Genomic DNA, 20,515 nt, shown 5'->3' with positions numbered 1-20,515 from the left:
GACTCGGAGTGAACTGGGGGGGGGAGGGGAGGGGGGCTGCTGCTGCTGCTTGTCAGTTGTCACTGAACTTAGATGACAGAGCTCGGAGTGAACTGGGGGCGGGGGGCTACTGCTTCTGCTTGTCACTGAACTTACACACTGACAGGACTCGGAGTGAACTAGGGGGGAGGGGAGGGGCCCCCTCCTCTCCCCCCCTAGTTCACTCCGAGTCCTGTCATTGTGTAAGTCTCCTCTCATCCCCCCCACTTTCTCTGAAGTTCACACTGCCCGAGCGGAGCGGAGCTGGCGCTGCTAAGGTAAGCCAGCCAAGCCACAGAATTCAGTTCAAAATGGATTTGATTTGATTTATCGCCCCATTAGGTCATCAGCGGACAGCGGTGCACTGCCTGATCCCCACCCATCCACCTTGGAGCCTGTTATTGTATTTAGACTGCTGGGACTTGTAGTTCTCCATCATCTCCTGGGGCTCAGGTGCATGCAATCCACCATCTATGGGACTACAAGTCCCAGCAGTGAGAAAAACTGAACAAATATGGTGGATTGCATGCACCTGAGCCCCAGGAGATGATGGAGAACTACAAGTCCCAGCAGGTTATAATATAAAGCTCCGAGGTGGATGGATGTCTGGACAGTGACAATTGATGGGCACAGTGGTGACAATTGATGGGCACAGTGGTGACAATTGATGGGCACAGTGGTGACAATTGGTGGGCACAGTGGTGACAATTGGTGGCATGGCACAGTGGTGACAATTGATGGCATGGCACAGTGGTGACAATTGATGGCACAGTGGTAACAATTGATGGCATGGCACAGTGGTGACAATTGATGGCATGGCACAGTGGTGACAATTGATGGCATGGCACAGTGGTAACAATTGATGGCATGGCACAGTGGTAACAATTGATGGCATGGCACAGTGGTGACAATTGATGGCACAGTGGTAACAATTGATGGCATGGCACAGTGGTGACAATTGATGGGCACAGTGGTGACAATTGGTGGCACAGTGGTGACAATTGATGGGCACAGTGGTGACAATTGATGGGCACAGTGGTGACAATTGGTGGCACAGTGGTGACAATTGATGGCATGGCACAGTGGTGACAATTGATGGCATGGCAAAGTGGTGACAATTGATGGCATGGCAAAGTGGTGACAATTGATGGCATAGCAAAGTGGTGACAATTGATGGCATAGTGGCTGTGTTTGATGGCATGGCACAGTGGTGATAATTGATGGGCCCTGTGAGGCTGCAATTGTTTTATTTTTTTCGTTTGCGCCCCCCCAAACAATTTGAGCACCAGCCGCCACTGGGTCGGGGGGCGGTATACTCTGAAGTTTTTTCACCTTAATGCATAGAATGCGTTAAGGTGAAAAAACTTTTTCCTTTACAACTTTTTTAAGTGGTCAATGTGGGATTTTCCTGCCCAAGGCAGACCAGCGAGCACTGCTCAAGCTGCTTCTTATTCCAGCACCACCCAAAGCTTTAAGTCACCATGGCAGTACCAATCAACAACCCAGGTTAACAACGGCCAAGCCAAAAAAGGGCAATGGGTCCATCTTCTCGAACAACTGGGCAATTATACTTGGGAACCCACTTATATGTGGGATTCCTTAGATGTAAACTCCCTTTATATTTCCATGCCACATCCCATAGGCCTCAGAGCCACGGCAAATTTTCTTTCAACAGATCCCCTACTCAATCCAGGACAAGCAAAATTGATTTTGGGAGCTACAAAATTTTGCTTAACACATAACTATTTTGAGTTGATGGAGAGTTTTATTCACAGGTGATGGGCACAGCTATGGGGGCTAATTTAGCCCCCAGCTATTCAAACCTCACCATGGGACTCTGGGAAGCCAATTACATCTGAAATAATAATCCATATACCTCCCTTATTGTCATCTGGGATGTCCCAGAATCCCTCTTCATCAAATTCTTGCATCACTTCAATACCAACACATTCAGCTTATTTTTCACTTCAGAACACGATTCCCAACAATTATCATTTCTAGATCTAACACTATATCATAAAGATGGTCAAATATTGTCCAAAAATTATACTAAGCCTACAGCGGGAAACGCCTTCTTACACCACCACAGTTGCCATCACCGAGGTGGATAAATAATATTCCTAAAAGCCAGTTCTGCTGCCTTCGCAGGAACTGTACCATTGAAGCAGATTATATTGAACAAGGGTCCCTCCTAAAACAAACATTTACAGAGAAAAAACTTTTTTGCCCAAACTTGTAGATGAAGCCTTCAACTTTTATTTGTCTGATCAAGCTGTGCTGTCAAAAGAAACCAACCCAACTATGATCCAACCGGTCAAATTTGTCACCCAATTTCACACTAAATATAAAAAAATGGAACAGATTCTAAATAAACACTGGTCCATTCTACTAGAGGATCCTCAGATGCAATCTACCATCCCCGAAAAACCAAAATTCTCATATAGGAAAACATTAAAAATCTTATAGCTCCTAGCAAGTATAAACCTCACCCTGTTGCCTCCACACGCACCATCTGTCTCATTCCCTTGGTTGGCATTTACCAGTGTCGCAAGGCACTGTGTATGACATGCAAACATGTCAACCATGGGCAAAAAGATATTACAGCAAAAGGAAAAATGTACCCAATCTCCAATTTTTTTTTTTTTTAACTGTTCCACAGAATTTGTCGTTTATTGCCTTATTTTCCCATGTGGTCTATACTATGTTGGGAGAACCATACGAACACTCAGGAAGAGATTTGGGGAACACTGTTGTTTTGTAGAAGGTGGAAATGACATGCATAGTGTACCCCGCCATTTCTTAAAACTAGGGTTGTCCCGATACCACTTTTATAGGACCGAGTACAAGTACCGATACTTTTTTTCATGTACTCGCCGATACGGAATACTGATACTTTTTTTTAAATGCAGCCATGTCTCCCCCCAAATGCAGCCTTATGTCTCCCTCAAAAGCAGATTTGTGTCTCCCAAATGCAGCTTTGTGTCCCCCAAATGCAGCTTTGTGTCTCCCAAATGCAGCCGTGTGTCCCCCAAATGCAGCTTTGTGTCTTCCAAATGCAGCTTTGTGTCCCCCAAATGCAGCTTTGTGTCTCCCAAATGCAGCTTTGTGTCTCCCAAATTCAGATTTTTGTCTCCCAAATTCAGCTTTGTCTGTGTTTCCCCCCCAAATGCAGCTTTGTGTAGGTCTCATCATCATTATTATTTTACCTTAATGGCCAATATTATTGTCACTCACATAAATTTCATACTCTATCTTTATTATTAACCTTATTATTATTTTGCAATCAATTTAATTGTTACAAACATTATCATTGGATATGATTTTAACATAATGATTTCCATTTTTTACCATCAATAATATTTCCAATGTAATATCTTTTTATTGCTAATATGTTCCTACTGTTATTTTAGTTTGTTCCATAAATTTTATAATCATGTATTGTAATAATGTATGTAAGATGTGTTTAGTTCCGTCTAGTTCGGCGCTCGGGGAACATTACAGCTTTCATTTGAGAAGCTGTGTGTTCCCCGCCGCGCGTCGTCATAGCCCCTCCCCCTTGTCCAGGCACTTTGATAGACAGATCACCCGTCCAATCCTGGGACGGGTGGTCTGTCTATCAAAGTTCCCAGACAAGGGGGAGGTGCTATGACGACGCGCGGCAGGAAACACACAGCTATTCAAATGAAAGCTGTTATGTTCCCTGAGCGCTGAACAACTAGACGGTGTTAGCAGCAGCAGCTCTCCTCCAGTGGGAAGGAGGGGGAAAAAAAGGGGAGGGACGGGGGGGAAGGAAGGAACCAGCACGGGCACCACGACACCGACCAGGCAAGGTTAAAGAGGATTTATCCATGGCCCCCACACCCGCTCAAACTTCCATGGGCAGCCCCTGTTCATGTAAGTCATTTTATACAGGGGGAGAACAGCATTGACTGCGTCCATCCACCCACCGTAGGAGGGGCCCTAGAGGTCCACTTCAACAGAATCGCCTTCTTTGCATAAAAAAATAATAAAGACATCAACAGCTTGGTATACCGAGGTCTCTGCTCATCGTCCTGTACCCCCAGGAGCGCCAGCTCCGGGGAGACCGGAAGACTCAGGTGGAGACGAACATTAACAGTCTCAAAAACAGCGGACCAGAAGTCCAGCAGCTTAGAACAAGTCCAGAACATGTGCATATATGTACCCTCTGAGGTGTAGCATCTTGGACAGTTGGGAGAGCGGTGCGGATATATCCCATGCAGTCTCTAAAGGGGTGAAATACACCCTGTGAAGGAACTTAGCCTGTATCAATGTATCCCTAGAGGAGATCACCAGCCTATACCCATCTTCAAAGCACTCCTCCCACGCCTCTCTGTCAAGGGACGGGACATCCACTTCCCACTTGCGCCACAGGGCATCAATCTTAGGGGAATCATTACTCAGAATCATCAGATACAGAGTGGACAGCGCCTTTTTTAAGGAACTCTGGGCTAGTAAGTCCTCAACCAGGTCAGCCTGAAGGACAGGTGGTAGGGAACTGGGCCCTAAAAGCATGCCGCAACTGGTGGTAGCGGAACAGCATCCAGGGCGCCAGACCAAAGTGACTGGAGAGGGTCGAGAAGGGAAGCAGGGACCCATCACCAACAATATCCCTCAGGAGTTTAATGCCCAATCGCGCCCACAGCTGCGAGTCCGGAATGGTACGAAAGTGCCCAAGGTTAGGGTTCCCCCACAGTGGGGTAAAGGGGGACCATCTGCCGGGGGACTGAAAGCGACGCCTAGCCACCCCCACACCCTCAACGTAGTCCTAGACGGGCCCGGCAACAGGGGGTATCCAGACGGACCACGGTAAACCAGGTTACTAAGTTCGGTAAGGGACCCCACAATAGCCGCCTCCAAACAGACCGCTGCATTAGCCCTAGACTGCTCAAACCACCACCGCACCGTGACCAGTACAGCAGCCCAGTAGTACACTAGAAGGTTGGGCAGCGGCAGCCCCCCGAAACTAACAGGTAGCTGAAGGGTGGATCTGGCCAACCGAGGGGACGATCCCCGCCACAGAAAAGAGCCAATGCAGCTATCCAAGTCCGGAAAAAAATATTGAGCCAACCACACAGGGCAATTCCTGAAAATATAGTTAAATTTGGGTAAAAAAATCATCTTCAGAACGTTTATGCATCCAAGGAGGTTCAATGGCAAATTACTCCAGCGCGAGCAGTGCTCCTTAAGTCTATCAACCACCGGCCTCAGATTGAGTCGGTAGTAGGACTGCAGGTCTCGGGAAACCCTCACCCCCAAATACACAAACTCTTCGACCCATTGTAGCATTGACTGCGAAGACACCTCTTTAGCACTCGCATCTAGCGGGAAGAGAACAGACTGAGGCCCCATACTCACGACCAAACATGTTTGCTGAAACTGGCCCGCGGACCAGTTTCAGCAGACATGTTTGGTCGTGTGTAGTTACGAGCGTACAGAATTTCACCGTACATTTGCCCGCCGGGCCGTTTTTCAGCAGACATTTATTTCCAAACTTGTTTTAAAACCGTCCGCTCAAATCCTGTCCGAACGGACATGTTTGGTGGTGAGTACACAAAACCAACGTACAAAAACCCCGCACATGCTCAGACTAAATGAGGCCACGGGAGCGCTCGTTCAGGTAAAACTCACGTTTGTTTGGGATATGGCACATTCGTCAATAGAAAGATTAATTCTAGCAATAGAACACTGAAGCAAACCACACAATAAACAACGCTTGATGCCGTCGTTTTATTCATTCTTCTCTTGCTATAACTAATCAGTTATTTAGCTCATGTTATTTCAACTGAGTTGTTCCATACTGAAAAGTGACATTTGTTAGCTGTGATGTAGTAAGATTTTTGCAAACTTTTATTGGCCCGACGTATCATATTTTTAGTGGTCCTCCACATTTCAATTTTTTTGCTTTTAATGTTTAATGGTTATCTTTCCCACTTTATTTAGGTGTTTATAGTTATGTCACCATTTAGAATATTTTAATAGGAAATAGTTTTGATTTTGCTTTTGTTTGTATATTTAACTGGATTATTTTGAAGGTTGTTTAAATTGTCTACCATGTTGGCACACCAAATGCCCCCCCCCCCATGAGTTAGTGAATATTTTAGATTAAACATTTTATTTGTTTGTAATGTTTGATGCCTAAAATAATACCCACAGTATTACAAACAATAGGCACGTTTTTCAAATCAACAAAAAGGCTTTTATTTGAGCAAATTATAAAAAGGATCAAAAACAGAATGGCAGCACTTGAACAGCTAGCAAAATACATGCAAACTTGCATTTCAAACATGGTGAAGGATAAACTAGCCAACCTCAGGAAGCACACAAAATAAAATCTGAAGCAGCAGCACATAACCAAAGGAACCCAAGCTGTGGTAGTCCAAACAAGATGCCATTTGTGGGGGATCAAATGGAAGGCAGGGCATCAACGTCTCCTCTTCCTTGCAACCTTCCTTCCAGGCTGCCTTACAGCGGGTCTTCCCTGGGCCCTTGCAGGTGGGGATGATGTGGCAGCAGGAGTATGATGTTCAGCAAGCCGGGCCGGGTCACATAGCCCAGTGTCTGGGGTCAGCATCTCCCTCTGCATCCACCAAAGGGCCTGGTTGATGATGCCCTTGGCCAATTGCCTCTGCTCCTCCGTGCCTTTATTGAGATCATGTGCCACGGAGGCACTGTAGGCCTCAGTGGGGTTGAGGGGGGCCCTCATGATGGCACTCGCCTCCTGAATCATTTTGAGGCTGGCTTCCTCCACTGCCCCCAATTTCTTCTTACGGCCTGGTGGCCTAATATAAAGGGGAGGAGCCTGGCTGGTGGTGCTTGTCCTGGGGAGCTGCTGAACGCCACTGGGCCCGGCCTCCTCCTGGCTGCCACTGACCCCTTCGTCCTGGCTGACAGTGAGGAGAGGATCTGCCACCTCCTGGCTGGTCTCTTCTTCCTGTGTAAAAAAAAGGGACATGTTGTAATATATTTAGGAATATACTCACTCACATTTTCATGCTTGAATCTTATTTTTTGCCTTGAATTTAAACTTGAAAACAGACTCACCCTCTGACCCCTGCAGTTGTCATCCCTGACACCTATTTGTTTGCCCACGATTTTAGATTTTTACTTCCCAGCTTGTATTTTATTAACCAATATCAAGTCAAGAATCAAACAATAATTAAGATTATTACATAAATAGTTATGAAACTACTATACCTCATCATCGTAGAGGCGCAGATCTGCCTCTCTGTCAGCCAGGCCCTCTTCATCTGACTCTGCAGGGCTGTGGTGATCTGGGGAAGTCCCGCTGGGAGGTAGCGTGGAGGAAAGGTTGGGATTCAGACTTGACATTGATGGCCTGCCTTCCAGTTGATCCCGCAAAAATGACATCTGGTTGTAATACCACAGCTTGGGTTCCTTTGGTGGTCTTGCTGCTGCTCCAGATCTTAGCTGCTTTTGGTGAGCTTTGTACGCTCTCCTATATGTGCCCCTGAGGTTGGCAAGTTTATCCTTCACCATGTTGGCACTGCATTCTGGCACCCATGTCCTCATGTATGCTGCTAGCTGTTCAAGTGCTGCCGCTCGTACGTCCTTATTGTGGTAGGTGGGCTGCTTTGAATCCCACAGGATGGGCATTTCCCTAAATTTATCCAGCAAGTGCTGGATAATCTCTTGGGTCTGCAGGAGATCCATTGGGAAATTATGATTTACTCTTTTTTATTCTAGATTGAAAAAATAAAAAGAAACCAAAAACACAATTAAAAAAAGCCTCAGCATTTACATTGATAGAATATGTTGTTTAAAAAGTAGTACCTATATAGAAATACAAACACAGTGTCTCTTGTTTAGAAAATGCTGGCCAGCTCTGCCCCATTGGTTGGTTTTAGCTAACATTTTTTTTATACATGCCACCCCTTTGGTTACATTGCAGGAAATAATAGAAATCTACAACCATACACAATTATTACAAATGACAGCATTCATCAAGGCACTATTGCATGTGTAGATATCCTGCCCCTCAGCATTGATTACATGAAAGAAACTTCCTAATGACCTCTGTCCAACCAACACAGAACAATACTTGGCCTGATCTGAATACACCCTACATAATTGATAATGAGTCACAGCATTTTTGACCTCTCTATTTTGTGATGTCTACAAAAGCATTTGGGTACGAAAATCACATTCTGGTATCCAAGAGACATAATAGCTTAATAAAACTGTGCAACCAACAGACCAAACCCCCATCCCATGGCTCTACATTTTAGAGCCCGCTGCTGATCCCATGTTTAAATTTCTTACCTGCCTCTCTCAAAATCCTCGTTTGTTACGCTCGCTGAATTAACACGTAACCTACGTAATCACGTCAAGCGCCTTTTATCCACTCCGCGTATGTATGAAACGCCGCCCTCGTCACCTTTGCCATGCCCCTAATCAATTGAAAAAGTAAATATGGCGTTAACTGTGTAGGTTCTGGAATCGCGCGAATATTCTCCGCGTAACCTACGTCAATACGTTGTTGGCATTCGCGACACTCCGCATATGCAAGAATCCCCGCCCTCATCTCCGCCCCTGACGGGACATTTCCTCGTTTCCACGCCCCTAATCTCTGTGGGAAGGAAAGATGGCGATGTCACACGAGCGGGCACGGAGCTCTCATGGCGCAAGTGAAGGGACAGAGGCAGGATCGTCCCGATCCAGGCCTAAAAGATATAAAGCCACTAATATGGCGTTCGAAGAAATGGTGGAGTTGGTTTACATCATGAGGAGGAAGGATTATGATGGTGAATGTGGGCCCTACAAAACACCGAACCGTAGAAAGTCACACATAATGGACAAGGTGGCAAGGAGAATGAGGAGAATGTTTGGTGTCACCAGGTCAAAGGAGCAACTACGGAAGCGTTGGTCCGATTTAAAATTGAGGGAGCCACATCACATGAAGAAGATACTCAAAATTCTGCGTAAAAGTAAGTCCATATTATTTAAGGGGGGGGGGGAATGTCTGCAATAATGTGTTGACATGTATTTTTTCACATCTGCCTCCTTGGCCTGCTTGTACTTTTGAACACGTGTAGATACTGTATTGTGTTTATGTCAAATAACAACCCTTACCAAATTTTGTGAAATAGTAAACACGCGTAATATGACATTGTTTTGCAAAAATGTGACGTTACTCCAGGAACAACACACCTGGACATGGCTGACTGGCCCCAAACTTGGTTTTCCAACATTGTTGAATAGCAAAATCACAGAAATTAAATTGAGTGAATGTGACAGGCAAACAAGATTCATTCTCCAAAATGCAAATAAAGATGATGTTTTAACATCTTGAAATGCAAAGCACCTGTGTCTCAAAAATCAAAGTATATTTATTTGGAGGGTCGACGAGAATTAATGTTTTGGGGGGACATCCATGTGTGTCACTTCTTTGCAAAAAAGGGGCAGGATCAGAGCTTGGCCTAGAACTACGCCAAAAATGGAGGATTGCTGAAAGAATAAACAACCAAAATTCATCATAAATGTATCGTCTATGCAATGTGTGCGATTTATGATATCCAATATCTGTGTGCTGATGAGTATACCTTTTGTTTTTTATTATTTCTTATAGGGGAAAGAAGACGCCAGCAATTGGAGGAGGCAGAGAGGGCCAGACACCCGCAAAATCAAACACCTCCACATGTTGAGCAGGAGGAGGCTGGGGAAGGAAGAGAGGAGGATGTGGAAGGAGAAGAGGATGTGGAAGGAGAAGAGGATGTGGAAGGAGAAGAGGATGTGGAAGGAGAAGAGGATGTGGAAGGAGAAGAGGAAGGAAGAAAGGAGGAAGGAAGAGAGGAGGAAGAAGTAATTTTGGACTTAGAATTTATAGCAGATGAAGGGCAAGTGGCGGAAGAACAATTTGGCGAATTGAAAGAAGGTGGATTGATGGATGAAGGAGGAGTCGAAGATGATGGGGAGGTGGTGGAAGAAGGAGGAGTGATAGAAGATGATGGGGAGGTGGTGGAAGAAGGAGGAGTGATAGAAGATGAAGAAATTGGGGATGTGGAAATTATCAGGCCATCAGGTCAGTGTCACCCCTATATTAATAGGGCCAAACATATGCAGATAGGCTGGAAATTATTTACATATTTTGAATGCCAATTTGTTTCTTTTTAGGGGATGAAGATGGTGTATCACATTTTTCACGTGCAAGTGCTTCTATAATTGTACAGCAAGTAATGGAGTGCAGCACGGAAATGGACATTATGCGGGAAAGGATGCTAGTCATGGAGCAGAATGTGCGAAATGTCATTTCAGAGTGTAGCACGGAAATGGACAACATGCGACAAAGGATGCTAGTCATCGAACAAAATTACAAAAATATCATTGACATGATGGGCCGTGTCAAAGACTGAACCACAGAAGCCCATCCCCCGCCCATCCCCCGCCCACAAAACCCTTTTTAATTTTTGTACTTTATAATACGCCAAAATTTCTAAATGCACACACAGTGTGCCAATATGTGCTATCTGCCATCACAGACTAACTATTGTCTGTGCTTTGTGGGTACAAACCCCTCCTCGATCCTCAAGTAGTTGAGAGGAAGGGTTTGCTCCCACAAAACACAGACATTGATCACCCATGATGTCAGATAGCACATGTGGCCATTTGTCTGTTTAACCAATGACATTTGGCGAGTTTTCACTGAATGTGTGCATTTAGAAATTTTGGCGTGTTCCAGTGTGAAAGCACACCATCCATATGACTGACTGCTGTTCTTTTTTTAAATTTTTGTTTGGTGTTGATCTTTTTTGGTTTGTAAATGTTTACAGTTTCAGATCACAAAACGAACAAGAAATCTCACCTAAAGAAAGAAGTTAACTAATTTTTCTAAAAAAAATAAAAAAATTTGTGTTGTGTTAAAATCTTGTTGAAAAAATTAGACACAAACAAATACAAAGCCAAAAAATGTTTTGTATAAAAACAATACACAAACATTTCTAAATGTAAATACATGTCTTCGAAACAAATACCCAAAAAAAAATTAGAAAATAAAAAATAACCCAAAAAATTTCTACATAAATTAGTCTGGGTTATTGAAAACCAAACTAAATAAGAACTTTAATTTTGAACCAAAGTCTAAAAAAATTATGTTTAGAAGTGTGTATATATATATATATATATATATATATATATATATATATATATCTAGAGATAGATATATAGGAGACAAGCCCAAAAATTCTTGCGTATAGTTTCAGTGAAATTATTCTTACATTGTGTTTCGATCAGTATTATTGCTAATCACTGTCAATAAAGACAAAAAAATAAATAATTAAAAGCCAATATTTTGTTACAAAAATTTGCAGGAAATGTTTTCTGCCTAAAAATACACATTTCTTGTTAAAAAATGACTAAAATAAAAAAAAAAAAATGTGACATCAAAAGCAGAAAAATGAGTGGCTTCTTATTTCTAGACTGAATACCCAGTTAGTAGATGAGTGAATAATGTGCAAATGTGGTTAGTTAATACATCTGAGTAAGTAAATCTGGCACTAGAAGTGCACTATTTTTGGAGATAACCTGGAAGACAGAAAAATAGAGAAAAAGCAGTAATGACAAACAACTGTATAAAGTCCAATGGTCTAATTATTTATTAGTTGTGAGAATATTCCTTTCTTTGGGGGCCGAATTAGAAAGAAATATGATCTGGCATAGCAATGGCCCCCCGACCCATGAAGTACTCAACATATTTGTCGCGTACCTCACGAGCAGATTGGGGGGCCAAGCCAGCGCGACCAGTGTCCAGGCCAGGAATGTTCTCTGAGGGTAGTCCTGCCTCAGAGCCCATGGAGGCTAGGTACGTCTGGGAGTGCCTGCGTAGAAAATTGTGCAAAATGCAGCAGGCAAATATAATGGTGTTCAATTTATATTCCGCCAAATGTATCGATGTCAGGAACAGGCGGAACCGGTTGCTGAGGATCCCAAAGGCATTCTCGACTACCCTCCGAGCCCTGGACAACCGAAAATTGAACACACTCCTCTCTGAGGTGAGGGTCCTCTGGGGAAAAGGCCGCATTAGGTGAGGTCCAAGGCCGAAAGCCTCGTCCGCTAGGAACACAAACGGAAGTCCTTCCACATTATCTTCATCTGGTGGCAATGCCAGACCACCAGTTTGGAGACAATCATAGAAATCAGTCCGTGCGAACACTCCCCCATCTGACATCCGGCCGTTCTTCCCCACGTCCACATATAGAAACTCATACTGTGCCGACACCACCGCCATCAACACAATACTATGATAACCCTTGTAATTATAATAGTAGGACCCCGAGTGGGGTGGGGGCACAATGCGGACGTGTTTCCCATCTATTGCTCCACCGCAGTTTGGAAAATCCCACCGCTCGGCAAATTGGGAAGCCACAGACTGCCATTCCTGTGGTGTGGAGGGTAGCTGTGGGGACAAACAAAAAAAGAGATTTAGTACTTTGGAACATAAACATTGCAAACAGAATCCTACAAGCATCCTTGTGCAACTTTACATTTTTAAAATAGCATTTGCAAATTATGAAGGGAGAATTTCGGGGCACAAATAGATAGGCCCACTTAATTAATAAGAGACTCCACAGCCCTCTGATGGGGACAAAAACACTTTGAAGGGGGGGTGGGGGGTGTTTAAACTGTTTTTAGAAAACAAAAAAAACAAAAAAAAGTGGCATGGTGGGGGTTGGCCCGAAGATAGCATGCTGGACAGGTTAATATTGGGTAAGATCAAAATATGCAGGTAGGCCAAAATAAAAAGAACATGTAAAAGCTGATATCAACATGCATAGTGAGAAAAGGGAACGTTAGTTAAACACACAGCATATCTGGGAAATAAAATAAAAAGTTAGTTTGCCACATTATTAAAGACACATTGTGAGGTTAAAATGAGGAAACTTACCTTCATATACTCCTCGTGCATAACTTTAATGATGGCAGCACACGTGTCCGGTATGATGACCCCAAGCGCCTGCGGAGAGATGCCTGTCGAGAACTTGAGGTCCTGCAGGCTCCTCCCAGTCGCCAGGTACCGCAACGTGGCAATAAGCCTCTGCTCGGCCGTGATGGCTTGGCGCATCACAGTGTCCTGCCTCGTGATATAGGGGGACAGAAGTTCCAGCAGACTGTTGAATACGGGGTCCGTCATGCGGAGAAAATTCCTATAGTCATTAGGATTATTCTCCTGGAGTTCCCTAAGCAGAGGCATATGAGAGAACTGTACAAAGAAAATATTGCGCTTAATTTAAAATTATTATGTGAAGCTGCGATCAAAAGTGTTATACTACACAAAAACAGATTAAAGGGATTTAAGATTTAGCGCGATCTTTTTTCCCTTTAATATGAGAGAACTGGTCACGCTGGCGCAACCAATTCTTGGTCCAGAAACGCCTCCGCCCCCTGTTTCTGGCCAAAGTACTGGAATAATGAACATATCCAGCAGCCATCCCATAAACAGCACCAACTCGCGAAAATTGACGCTGCTGCTCCATCATGGCTTCAAACCGGCCGGCTGGTCAGTCAAGAACACACTCCAACAGAAAGCACAATCAGTACCTGCAAAGAACGCACGACACACAGATACGAACGCACAGTACGAATCTGCTAAGCAGAACGAACTGCACGCCTGTACCCGAATGCCAACTACGTACCCACAAGCACACGCACTGAACGAGAAAATACTACCTGCTAAAGCCTGGAGACCGAGAAGCGCGAATCAGCTCTAACCAAACCTTCACTAACACGAGCAAAGCCGTAACTAGCAAAAGCGGAACAGAGGGCGTCACCATTGACTTTGGCCTTTCCCTTTATAGTGACGTCAAACGTGGATTACGTGCACGCGTTCAGGTCCGCAGGGAAATATCGTCCGCTGGTGTGTACAAGCCAGCGGGCCAAATGAAAAAACAGCCTTGTACGCCGGAAACAGCCAGTCGGACATTTCGAGCGAACATGTTTGGTCGTGAGTACTCGGCCTTAGTCCAATTAATACGTACCCCAGAGTACTTACCAAATTCATCAAATATCTCCAGCGCCGAGGACAGGGAGTCAACTGGATCATGGAGATACAGGAGAGTGTCATCCGCATATAAGGATATTTTCTCCACCAGAGGGCCAACCCGGAGGCCAAGTACACGGTCAGAGTCCCTGACCATGACTGCCAGCGGCTCAAGAGCCAGCGCGAACAGGCTAGGTGACAAGGGGCATCCCTGTAGGGTTCCCCTCTGGAGGGGGAAATAGTCAGAAAGATAGTCGTTCACACGAATCCTAGCCCGAGGGGACCTATATAGCAACTGGAGCCATTGAAGAAACTTAGGGCCGAAACCAAATCTACGCAGTACCTCCCACAGATAGCCCCACTCCACAGAGTCGAAGGCCTTCTCAGCGTCAAGAGAGGCCACAACTCGGGTTCCACCATTATCATGTTGAGCATCCAGATTCAAGAACAGGCGACAAATGTTGATGTCAGTGCCCTTCCCGGGCATGAACCCGGTCTGGTCCACGTGAATCAGGTCTTCTATCACAGTGGCCAGCCTAATAGCCAACAGCTTGGCAAGGAGTTTGGCGTCTGCATTAATAAGCGAGATAGGCCTATATGAGGCACACTCTTCAGGATCCTTACCAGGTTTGGGCACCAACACCACAATCGCGTCAGACATCGAATCAGGAAGAGACCCCAAAGAGAAAGCCCGCTTCAGTAGGGAGGTGAGCCTGGGCGCAACAAGCTCCTGGTGCACCGAGTAGAACTCAATTGGAACACCATCCGGGCCGGGGGTCTTCCCAGACTGCATAGAGTTCAGGGCTACCTGCACCTCTTCCAGGGAGATGTCAGAATCTAGGAAGTTACACTGCGCCTCAGTCAAGGAGGGAAGGGAGATCCGATCCATATAACAAAGCAACTCTGCAGTAGTATAAGTTACCCTAGTGGAGTACAAGGATCGGTAGAACTCCAGGAACCTAGCCCCAATATCCATGGAGGACGTAAGCAACCCCCGGTCTCGGTCACGCAGCCTCACCACATGAGTCAGAGGCCGCTGCCCCCTGGCAAGCCAGGCCAACAGTCGACCATTCTTGTCTCCATATTCAAACACCCGTTGGGCACTCTCTAGCATGGACTTCTTGGTGAGGTCTACCCTGACTAGGGAAAGGTCTCTAAGGGCATCTCTCCAGGGCACGTAGTGCTCCGAGTCGGGCGAGCGTACATATTCCGCCTCCCTCAATCTAGCCCTCTCCTCATGATCTCTCAGAGACTGCATCGACTCCCGCTTAGCAGCTCAGGGGAGGCAAACGCCAGGTCAATGCGGGACATAGTCCGGTAAGTGGTAGACAGACAAGTGTAAGCCCTGGTGGAGGGATGCAGCTGCCGCCAGAGATCTGTCATATAGAATGCGTCCGCCCAATTGGCGAGGCCATATTGCTGTGGACCAGAAGCATGTAGCCTGTCCAGATCCCTGGACATAACGAGATTAAAGTCTCCCACAATTAGCACATCACTAACATTATACAGAGTAACCAATTGCATAATAGAGTGGAGGACATCCAAGTCCACAGGGGGGGCAGATATACACCCACCATCACCAGAGGAATCCCCGAGACCAAGGCATGCAGCAGCACATATCTCCCGCCCGGGTCCAGTTTAACATCCAGGAGCTGAAAGGGGAGGGATCTGTGTACAAGCACACTGACACCACGGGCATAGTTAGAATATGTCGCATGGTAGTGTGCTCCAACCCATGCCCGCTTTAAACTCAGGATACGGGAGCCCAGCAGATGTGTCTCCTGTAGGATGCACACCTGAGGGTGGAGTTTCCTCAGGTAATTCATAACTAGAGATCGTTTCACTGCCGAGTTGAGACCCCGCACATTCCACGAGATCACCCTACACTTAGCCATATGGGATTTCAGAGAATGCGGCAGAGTCCACCCCCCACCTGCGCAAGCCGGAGCCGACACACCAGGGGGATGCAAGCGCACCCAGCCCCGGGTTCGCCAGATCCGGCCAACCCACTGGGAATGCGACAGTATCTCAATGTGCACATATGCATAGTAACAAGTATAAAGAACATAGACCAACCAACCTTACTTAGAAAAAAAAACAGTAAAGCATCCAGCCAAACCGTGGCGGAAGAACAGCCCTCCCCCCCACCCCGTGCACCTCGGAACAGTAAGGAGCACTTGAACCCCACCAACCCCATAGTCTATGAACTGAAACAAAAAATTGGGGAACGTGTAGCCAGATTTGGACAAAAATTCACCACCCTCGTACAGAATGGAAAGGAAAAGAAAAAAGGGGGGGTAACACAAGTCTCTCCCCAGTAACCCTGGAGTGATGCAGGACGAATGATTAGCTTAACAGTTTCACCTGCCTGGGCAGGGGCACACACTTAAACAGTCTGAACGTTGCAGGAACAAAGAGCACAGGGATTGCGGGCAGTATCCAAGGGCTGTAGGCAACCCCCAGCGGCGCCCAACATGGCGCCCGGCAGCGGGCGAAGCAGGGGCCGTCCACCCGAGTAGGACAGGGCAGTCAGATCAACACCAGGTGGGGGTGACAGGCCGGGGGCAATAGGTCTCCGCCAGGGGATTAGCACAAACACCTTGCCACAGTCCCGCCGACATGTCAAAGTGTCACCATCAGCAAACATGAATAGCATGAACCACTAGGCAGTCTCAGACATTACTCACGAGTAGATGACCGGGCCCCGCAATCCCATATAAATAGTCACGAAGGGGGGTTCAGTTCAGGGTTTCGAGCCAGGCAGAGGCATCCCTTGGAGAGGTGAAGAAGCGTACCATCCCGCCGTCCACTACACGCAGCTTCGCCGGGAACAGCACACTATATTTGACCCCCTTGCGTCGGAGAGCCGCTTTGACTGCATCGAAGGAGTGGCGCTGCCTCTGGGTTTCCAGGGTAGTCCGGGAACAGCATCAGCTTGACATTCCGGTACGGCAGCTCCCCTGCAGCGCGTGAGGCCCTGAGCAGCTCATCCCGGTCCCTAAAGTTCAGCAGGCTGAGAATAAATGTGCGGGGGGAGACCCCTCGGGACTGGGCCTAGGGGGGACCCTGTGAGCCCGCTCCACCGCAAAGTACGGCGACAGTTGGGCCACCGGTAATAACGAGCGGAAGAGTTCCTCCGCAAACTGAGCCGGGGCACGACCCTCCACTCCCTCCGGCAGACCCACGATCCGTAAGTTATTGCGGCGGCTTCTATTTTCGGCATCCTCCGCACGGTATTCAAGGGCTTTAACTTTAGATTGCAGGGCCCTGATAGAAGCATCATGGCCCGACACCGCGTCCTCCGTCTCGCTCATCCGGTGCTCCACCTCCGACACCCGGGATCGGATCTTATCAAAGTCCTGTCTGATGAGGCTAACATCCAGCTGGACTTCCTCAATCTTGTTAGTCAGGGCCGTTTGACACGACGTGATAGCCACCATCACTTCAGGGATGCCAGGGGGGGGCTGAGCCGGGCCCTCCTCGTGGTCCGTCTGAGACGCCATATTGCAGATGCGTGCAGGAGACGGCAGGCCGCCGGCACAGAAAGTCGTATCCTCCGGGATATACACCGGGAACTTCAGCTTCTTGGGCTTCTTCTGACTCCCAAGGGCTTTAGGCGGCATCAAGAGCACTACGGGGCCCCGCAAACAGGCCCAGGCAGTGAAAAACAGCTATTGCACGGATCACACTCCAGGAGAGCTCAGGAAGCACGTCCACTCAGTCCGCCATCTTGGCCACGCCCCCCTATGTTTATACTTTAGAGCCACATGACTATACAGTTATTAACTATGTACAAACAATTTTTTCATCCATGATCTTTCCCCCCGTTTCTCTGTCCGTATAGTATATCCCGGACCCTTAAGTCTTCTTCCACAACAAGTAAGTACTCTTATAGATATAGATACATATACAGTGCATACACTTAGTCTTAAGGCACATTACCCCTAATTAACATGTGCTGTGATTGATCCTGATCAAGTGTAAAAGCAAACATTGAAGCCTCGTACACACGGCCGAGGAACTCGACGTGCCAAACACATCGAGTTCCTCGGCCAGGTCAGCCCTGAAGCCGCCGAGGAGCTCGGCGGGGCGAGAGCTCCCATTGAACAACGAGGAAATAGAGAACATGTTCTCTATTTCCTCGCCGAGCTCCTCGTCGGCTTCCTCGGCCGAAAGTGTACACACGACCAGTTTCCTCGGCAGAATTCAGCCAGAAACTCGGTCGGAAGCTGAATTCTGCCGAGGAAACTGGTCGTGTGTACGAGGCCTGAGAGTGTAAACAATATATATATATATATATATATATATATATATATATATATATATATAAAAATCTTATTTTTATTTTCATCTATTCCTATTTTTCTTATTGTTTTTATTATTATTATTATTATTATTATTATTATTATTTTGATTTTTATCTTTATTTTGATTTTGATTTTTCCCTCACATTATTATTTCCATTATTATCATTATCTATTTTATCCTTATCCTTCATTCATATGTGTTCATTAATTTATATATCTATCTATATATATATATATATATATATATATATATATATATATATATAGATATATAGATATAGATATATATATATATATATATATATATATATATATATATATATATATATATATATATATATATATATATAGATAGATAGATAGATAGATAGATAGATAGATAGAGATATGTAGATAGATATATATCTATTTATATATATTTTTTTTCATACATTTTTACTCTTCATTACTCTTCATCATTTTATACCATAATTTTCATACTAATTTACCATATCATCCTATAGAGAATTTTTAGATATGACCCATTACGCCTTCTCTTTGTCTTTCTCTCTTCTCCCCCTTTTTTCTAATATTCCTCCTTTTTTTTCTAATATTCCTTTGTCTTCTAATATTCATTGTTGCTCATTAATATATTTGTGTCCATTGTTTTCTCACATACATTTCTATTTTTATTGTATTTTATCTCTGGTCCTTGTTGTATTTTGCTGATTTTTCCTTTGCTTAACTTTGCCACCTATGCTTTGCATGGCAAGCTTGCAAAAAGAAAGGACACTAGGACCCAGGAGCTCTGTCTACAGAGTTTATAAGCCCTCATCCAACATGGCCTTCATTAGGACTGAAGAAGGAGTGCATGCTCCGCAAACACGTTGCCTATTGGTCTTTTGAGCAACCCAGAACTGTCATCATCTCCCCGACTCCCTGTGTGACTGAGGTCCAGGAAGCGTCGGTAACCACCGGCGCAACCCGCTCCACTACGCCAGCCTGCAGCCATCGGAGTGACTTTCCTCCCGATTTTAACCCTGCCTTTGTGAGTATGTATGCTCTACTTGCCCATTAAAATATATGTAATTTACTACACTAATACCTTGTACACACGGTCGGACTTTTGACCATGCAAAAGTCTGCCATGAGGCACCGAGGGACAGATATAGCATCGGACCAATGCTGCATCCACTTAGGTAAGTATAAACCAAAAAAAAACTATACATCTTAAAAATCATGATAGTTTCTGGTTGTAAGGACACCAGCAGCTTCCTAACAAACAGCTATTTACAAACTGTTTTATGGATGCTGTTTTACCACAGGCTTTCACTACAAAAATACTGCATTACTCCATAAAATAACTCATGTGCAGTGTCTATACCCATACTCAAATGTGGTAACATACCCCTTTGGGAATGGAGCCGGGCTGTTGAAATTAATGTGTATGTGGATTACTTTTATGTATAATATTCACTGATTTATTTAAGATAGCACCACTATTTACTCTATTGTTGTGAATTTATTAAAATGATATGTTATTTCTTTAAAAACGGCAGCAGTTAAGATAAGGATTTAGTTATTTTTTTTACTGTTTTTAAATCTGTGGCGCAAAGGTGAAATTGTTGAGCATTGGGTGGGGTGCACAATAATTGTTTCGGATTATTCCATGGAAATTGCTTATTACATCCTGTGCCTCCTGATATTTTATCTTACTGCCCAATAAGCTCCAATGGACTCCTTTGTCTAGGAACTATAGCAGTTATTACTGCGCTCACCCCTTTTAATACATAATGGGCCTGATTCCCAAAAACCTGTGTAAATTTAGGATTATCTAACTTATGTCATTTAAGTTACGGCGCCCTAAGTTGGTGTTGTAAGTACCGTATCCACAGCGCATTTGCGCACAAAATTGCGCCATCCTTAACCTAAATTCCAATGCGTAAGGCGTGGTTATGGCAAGTGGGAATGAAGTGGGCGTGCTTCATTGTAATGAGCCGTGACCCCATGCAAATGAAGGGCCGGCCGTACTGCGCATGCGTGCACGAATCTGGACCTCACTGCGCATGTGCAGAACTTTGGTCATCGCAATCAGTGAGATAGGTAAAAGGCCAAGCGTACTTAGTTTGAGGATCGCCCTGTGTCTAAATAGCCCCAGTCAAACACACTTCTATTGCAAAAGTATTTCCCTGTGTTCCCT

Source organism: Rana temporaria, chromosome 1 (assembly GCF_905171775.1).
Source record: "Rana temporaria chromosome 1, aRanTem1.1, whole genome shotgun sequence".
In the NCBI taxonomy this organism is placed as follows: Eukaryota; Metazoa; Chordata; class Amphibia; order Anura; family Ranidae; genus Rana; species Rana temporaria.
This window is presented reverse-complemented; position numbering follows the sequence as displayed.